Source organism: Leopardus geoffroyi, chromosome B3, assembly GCF_018350155.1.
Source record: "Leopardus geoffroyi isolate Oge1 chromosome B3, O.geoffroyi_Oge1_pat1.0, whole genome shotgun sequence".
NCBI lineage: Eukaryota > Metazoa > Chordata > Mammalia > Carnivora > Felidae > Leopardus > Leopardus geoffroyi.
The window spans coordinates 74877753-74885011 of record NC_059337.1 but is presented as its reverse complement, the minus strand read 5'-3'; positions in this window follow the sequence as shown (position 1 = coordinate 74885011).

Here is a 7259-nt window from a genome sequence, read left to right as displayed (position 1 = left end):
GGCATTATATCATAATCAAGGGGTCTATAGACTAAGAAGACCTAACAATTGTAAACATTTATGTGCCAAATGTGAGAGCACCCAAATATATAAATCAATTAATCACAAACATAAAGAAACTCAACAATAGTAATACCATAATAGTAGGAGATTTCAACACCCCACTCACAGCAATGGACAGATCATCTAATCAAAAAATCAACAAGGAACAATGGCTTTGAATGACACCCTGGACCAGATAGACTTAACAGATATATTCAGAACATTTCATCCTAAAGCAGCAGAATATACATTCTTCTCCAGTGCACATGGAACGTTCTCCAGAATAGACCATATACTGGGACACAAATCAGCCCTAAGTAAGTACAAAAAGATCAAGATCATACGTGCATATTTTCAGACCCCAACGGTATGAAACTCGAAATGAACCACAAGAAAAAATTTGGAAAGGTAACAAATACTTGGAGACTGAAGAACATCCTACTAAAGAATGAATGGGCTAACCAAGAAGTTAAAGAAGAAATTAAAAAGTATGTGGAAGCCAATGAAAATGATAACACCACAACTCAAAACCTCTTGGACACAGCAAAGGTGGTTATAAGAGGAAAGTATACATCAATTCAAGCCTTCCTAAAGAAGGAAGAAGATCTCAGATACACAACCTAACCTTACACCTTAAGGAGCTGGAAAAAGAACAGAAAATAAAACCCCAAACCAGCAGAACACAGGAAATAATAAAGATTACAGCAGAAATTAATGCTATTGAAACCAAAAAAAAAAAAAAACAAAAAACAAAAAACAAACAGTAGAACAGATCAATAAAACCAGAAGCTGGTTCTTTGAAAGAATTAACAAAATTGATAAACTACTAGCCAGTCTGATCAAAAAGAAAAAGGAAAGGACCCAAATAAGTAAAATCAAGAATGAAAGAGGAGAGATCACAACCAACACAGCAGAAATAAAAATAATAATAGAGAATATTATGAGCAATTATATGCCAATAAAATGGGCAACCTGGAAGAAATGGACAAATTCCTAGAAACATACACACTACCAAAACTGAAACAGGAAGAAATAGAAAATTTGAACAGACCCATAGCCAGTAAGGAAATCAAATTAGTAATCAAAAATCTCCCAAAAAACAAGAGTTCAGGGCCAGATGGCTTTCCAGGGGAATTCTACCAAACATTTAAGGAAGAGTTAACACCTATTCTCTTGAAACTGTTCCAAAAAAATAGAAATGGAAGGAAAACTTCCAAACTCTTTCTATGAAGCCAGCATTACCTTGATTCCAAAACCAGACAGAGATCCCACTAAAAAGGAGAACTATAGACCAATTTCCCTGATGAACATGGATGCAAAAATCCTCAACAAGATATTAGCCAATCGGATCCAACAATACATTAAAAAAAATATTCACCACGACCAAGTGGGATTTATACCTGGGATGCAGGGCTGGTTCAATATCCTCAAAACAATTAACGTGATTCATCACATCAATAAAAGAAAGGACAAGAACCATATGATCCTCTCAATAGATGCAGAGAAAGCATTTGACAAAATACAGCATCCTCTCTTGATAAAAACCCTCAAGAAAGTAGGGATAGAAGGAGCATACCTCGAGATGATAAAAGCCATATACGAGCAACCCAACGCTAATATCATCCTCAATGGGGAAAAACTGACAGCTTTCCCCCTAAGGTCAGGAACAAGACAGGGATGTCCTCTGTCACCACTGTTATTCAACATAGTATTGGAAGTCTTAGCCTCTGCAATCAGACAACACAAAGAAATAAAAGGCATCCAAATCTGCCAGGAGGAGGTCAAACCTTCATTCTTGGCAGATGACATTATACTCTATATGGAAAACCCTAAAGATTCCACCAAAAAACTGCTAGAACTGATTCATGAATTCAGCAAAGTCGCAGGATATAAAATCAACGCACAGAAATCGGTTGCATTCCTATACACCAACAATGAAGCAACAGAAAGAGAAATCAAGGAATCGATCCCATTGACAGTTGCACAAAAAAACCATAAAATACCTAGGAATAAATCTAACCAAAGAGGTGAAAAATCTATACACTGAAGACTATAGAAAGCTGATGAAAGAAATTGAAGACGACACCAATAAATGGAAAAAGATTCCATGCTCCTGGATAGGAAGAACAAATATTGTTAAAATGTCGATACTACCCAAAGCAATCTACATATTCAATGCAATCCCTATCAAAGTAACACCAGCATTCTTCACAGAGCTAGAACAAATAATCCTAAAATTTGTATGGAACCAGAAAAGACCCCGAATAGCCAAAACAATCTTGAACAAGAAAGCCAAAGCTAGAGGAATTACAATCCCAGACTTCAAGCTATACTACAAAGATGTAATCATCAAGACAGTATGGTACTGGCACAAGAACAGACACTCAAATCAATGGAATAGAAGAGAGAACCCAGAAATGGACCCACAAACGTATGGGCAACTAATATTTGACAAAGCAGGAAAGAGTATCCAAAGGAATAAAGACACGCTCTTCAGCAACTGGTGCTGGGAAAACTGGACGGCAACATGCAGAAGAATCAACCTGGACCACTTTCTTACACCAGACACAAAAATGAACTCAAAGTGGCTGAAAGACCTCAATGTAAGACAGGAAGCCATCAAAATCCTCGAGGAGAAAGCAGGCAAAAACCTCCTTGATCTTGGCTGCAGCAACTTCTTACTCAACACGTCTCTGGAGGCAAGGGAAACAAAAGCAAAAATGAACTATTGGGACCTCATCAAAATAAAAAGCTTCTGCACAGCGAAGGAAACAATCAGCAAAACTAAAAGGCAACTGACAGAATGGGAGAAGATATTTGCAAATGACACATCAGATAAAGGGTTAGTATCCAAAATCTACAAAGAACTTACCAAACTCAGCACCCAAAAAACAAATAATCCAGTGAAGAAATGAGCAAAAGACATGAATAGACACTTCTCCAAAGAAGACATCCTGATGACCAACCGACACATGAAAAAATGCTCCACATCACTCATCATCAAGGAAATACAAATCAAAACCACAATGAGATACCACCTTACCCTGTCAGAATGGCTAACATTAACAACTCAGGCAACAGCAGATGTTGGCGAGGATGCGGAGAAAGAGGATCTCTTTGGCATTGTTGGTGGGAATGCAAGCTGGTGCAGCCACTCTGGAAACAGTATGGAGGTTCATCAAAAAACTAAAAATAGTTTTTTTTTTTTATGACTATGACTCAGTTTTTTATGACTCAGCAGTTGCACTACTAGGCATTTATCCAAGGGATACAGGTGTGCTGTTTCAAAGGGACACATGCACCCCCATTTTTATAGCAGTACTCTCAACAATAGCCAAAGTATGCAAAGAGCCCAAATGTCCATCGATGGATGAATGGATAAAGAAGATGTGGTATATACATATACAATGGAGTATTACTCGGCAATCAAAAAGAATGAAATCTTGCCATTTGCAACTATGTGGATGGAACTGGAGGGTGTTATGCTAAGTGAAATTAGTCAGAGAAAGACAAAAATCATATGATTTCACTCATATGAGGACTTTAAGAGACAAAACAGATGAACATAAGGGAAGGGAAACAAAAATAATATAAAAACAGGGAGGGGGACAAAACAAAAGAGACTCATAAATATGGAGAACAAATTGAGGGTTGCTGGAGGGGTTGTGGGAGGGGGGATGGGCTAAATGGGTAAGGGGCATTAAGGAATCTACTCCTGAAATCATTGCTTCACTATAAACTAACTAATTGGGATGTAAATTTAAAAAAATAAAAAATAAAGTTAAATTATAAAAAAAAAAAAGAATTAGGAAAAGGCACATGGTTGGGGAATGAGGGACTTCTGGAGAGCTGGTAATGTTCTATTCCTGACTGGGGTAGTGGTTACAGAGACGCGCTCACTCTGTGATAACTCACTGAGTTACAGTAGTGTTACCCACTGCAATTAAAAGTTTGAATTTTTTTTTGTTGTTGTTAAGTTGGTTCTCTGTCCCTCTCAGTGTTTCAGTTACCTTATTACTAGTTAATATCTAACTCTTTCTGGGGCACCTGGGTGGCTCAGTTGGCTAAGCATCAGACTTTTGATTTTGGTTCAGGTTGATCTCATGGATCCTGAGATTGAGCTCCGTGCTGACAGTGCGGCCCCTGATTAGGATTCTCCCTCTCCCTGTCTCTCTGCTCTGTCTCTCTCAAAAATAAATAAATGAACTTAAATACATATTTAAATATATATATTTCTATTTAAATATATATTTAATATATTTCTATTTTATATATATTTATATATATACCCACTCTCTATATATCTATAGATAGATAGATAGATAAATAAAACTCTTGCTATTCAGTGAGCTCCCTTTCTCCTCACCCAGCCAATTTGACCATATGTTTTAAAGGCAGATTTTTACCCATAGAAGCCTCTTTTACGATGCTGGTTAACCACCAATGAGGATTTTTTTTTTTTTTAATGCCTGGAAACATTAATCCAGACATCTTATTTCTTAACTTACAGGGTTGTTGCCTTTTAATATTTTACCTTGCAATTATTAACTAATTTTCCTGTTTTATGTGTGATCTCTGTTCTCCCACAAAAATGTTGGACTTAATTGGGCACAAACACTATTACTAAAGAAAGTATGGCTCACACCTGGCCTGGTTTATACCTCAGTCTAGTTCCACACCCAAGGTAAAGACATCACCCCCAATTCCACCCTAACAAACCATGTTCCAGCCTTTCCTCAAGCAGTACAGTCCGTATTAAACTAACAGCTGCTCCAGGGGCACCTGGGTGGCTCAGTCGGTTAAACATCCGACTTCAACTCAGGTCACAATCTCAGGGTTTGTGGGTTCGAGCCCCGTGTCGGGCTCTGTGCTGACAGCTCAAAGCCTGGAGCCTGCTTTGGATTTTGTGTCTCCTTCTCTCTCTGCCCCTCCCCCACTCATGCTCTGTCTCTCTATCTCTCTCTCAAAAATAAGTAAAACATTTTAAAAAATGAAAATAAACTGAGAGCTGCTCCAGCCTCTCTCTTTACTCTTCGAACTGGTCAGGTGATCCACAGTGGACAGAGCTCTGCTGTTTTCCATTCACCCTTGACTGTTTCATCCAGTACATCTTGAACAATAAAAACATGTTTTGCTTCTCACCCCCTCACCCACTCACTCAAGAGTTCCCCAGAAGGGTGCCAAATAGTTCTAGCAGGCCAGTGAATAAATAACCTGTGTTCATCTGGCGGTGATCTGCCTTCTACAGCAACCGCAAGAATGTGCCGTGTCATAAAATCGGCAAACATTTTATTATGTGTGAATGTGATTTTGAGAATCCCGTGAGAATGTGATCTCCTCCCAGAGACCGTATGTAAGCTTTTGCTTTAAGATTGTTCATGTCTTCCTCACATACAGGGCCACTTCAACTCTCATCTGCCCATCCGTCTCCTTCTTTTTCTCTGGAAGTATGTCCCATTAATCATCTTCCCGTTCAGTCCCTGCTGATCAGCTAAGCCTTCATAAGTTCTTCATACACCATTAAGGGTTTCAGATCTCCTGTTTAGTAAGCCATGACCCGGCCATGAGAGAGGAGGACCATTTTGTCACCTGACATGGCGTGGCTTTTCCTGCCTGTATCTATTTGCTACGCTGTTGGCCAGGGGGAAAAGCAAACCCAGGAAAAGCCCCCTGATGGCCATTTTACAGTCCAGGACTGGAACACTGATGACAGTCTGCAGATGGTGGCCCTCCCTTTGAGAGGAGAGGAAATGGGATTTCTGGTTCTGGGCTAGTGAGGCCTCTGGTGGTGCAAGAGCTGTTGCTCATGATGAACATTTCCCTTCAGCCTGACAAAAGGCTAATTAATCTCTGTGTGTGTTTCTCTATGTGTGTACCTCTCCCTTCCTCTCTCTCTCTCTCTCTCTGTCTCTCTCTCTCTCTCACACACACACACACATACACACACACACACACTCCAGCACTGGCAGAGCACACAGGAAGGCAAACTTTAACTCATTTCTCACTCACTGCTCTGGAAACAAGACTCAGAGTGATCTCAGGGGCACATGGTCTTCACAGCAGAACAAGAACAGAAGGAGATGGGGCTAATGTGGGAGGTGAAAAGGTATTAACTCCTGAGTAAGGCCCCACTGGGAACAGATGTTTGGATAGGGGTCTGACTAGAGGGAGTGGCATCTAGAACTCTTCATGGAGGAGAGAGAAGAGAAGATGGAGCCCTAGGAGAAAACCTGGCCTTTCCACAAATGGCGAGACTCTGCTTCTATCAGAACACTGCTTCTATCACCACAAACCCTGGGGTCAGAGGAAACTATCTTCATTTTTTTTTTTCAGTTTATTTATTTATTTTGAGAGAGAGAGAGAGAGAGTGCAGGGAACGGGCAAAGAGAGAGGGAGAAAGAATCCCAAGTAGGCTCCGTGCTGTCAGCATGGAACCAGATGTGAGGCTCGAACTCATGAACCGTGAGATCATGACCTGAGCCAAAATCAAGAGTCGGACGCTTAACCAACTAAGCCACGCAGGCGCCCCCAGAGAAGACTATTTTTAAAGGGAGGGAGGAGGTTCTAGGTTCCTTAGTCTGCTGTGTCTCCAGTATTAAGATTTTGGTTGGATGGTTGGTTGGATGGTTGTATCATATTTTAATAAGAAACCATGTGACATGATGATGTGAATCGCATTTAGCAAGCAACATTCCAGAGCCTGAGAGAAGTTGCAAAAATCTGCCCAAAGAAAATGAAGCAGAGGGACATTCACACAATTAGAGGTGGCATGGGAGAAAGGAAGAAGTGCTTGTCACCAGCAAACCCCCAACCCACTCTGCCCTTGCCCAAGTTGAGGGAAGCAGCCAGGATACCCCCCCGCTAAGTTTTGGCTTCCTGTCGCACCCTGTGGTGATGGCCTGACCACCCAGAGGGACTGTGCTCAGCTTCTTTTGCTATTTCAGAAAGCAGCTGTGGGGGAAACAGTCCCATTTCAATGAATGAAATCCTTGTGATTGCTACAGACTCAGAAGAGACCCTTGTCTTCCTGAAAGGCAAACTAGATGCAGACAGAAATTTCTCATGTCTTGTTGTCTGGCTCCGATTTGAATGTTTTCACAGCTGAAGTGTCCGATGTACTGTGAGCACTGCAAACAGCTTAACTTTAGTTCAGTTGTAAAAGGAGAGGCTAAAAAAGAAGGAGAAGTCAACCCACTCACCCCCAGGATGCAGAAGAA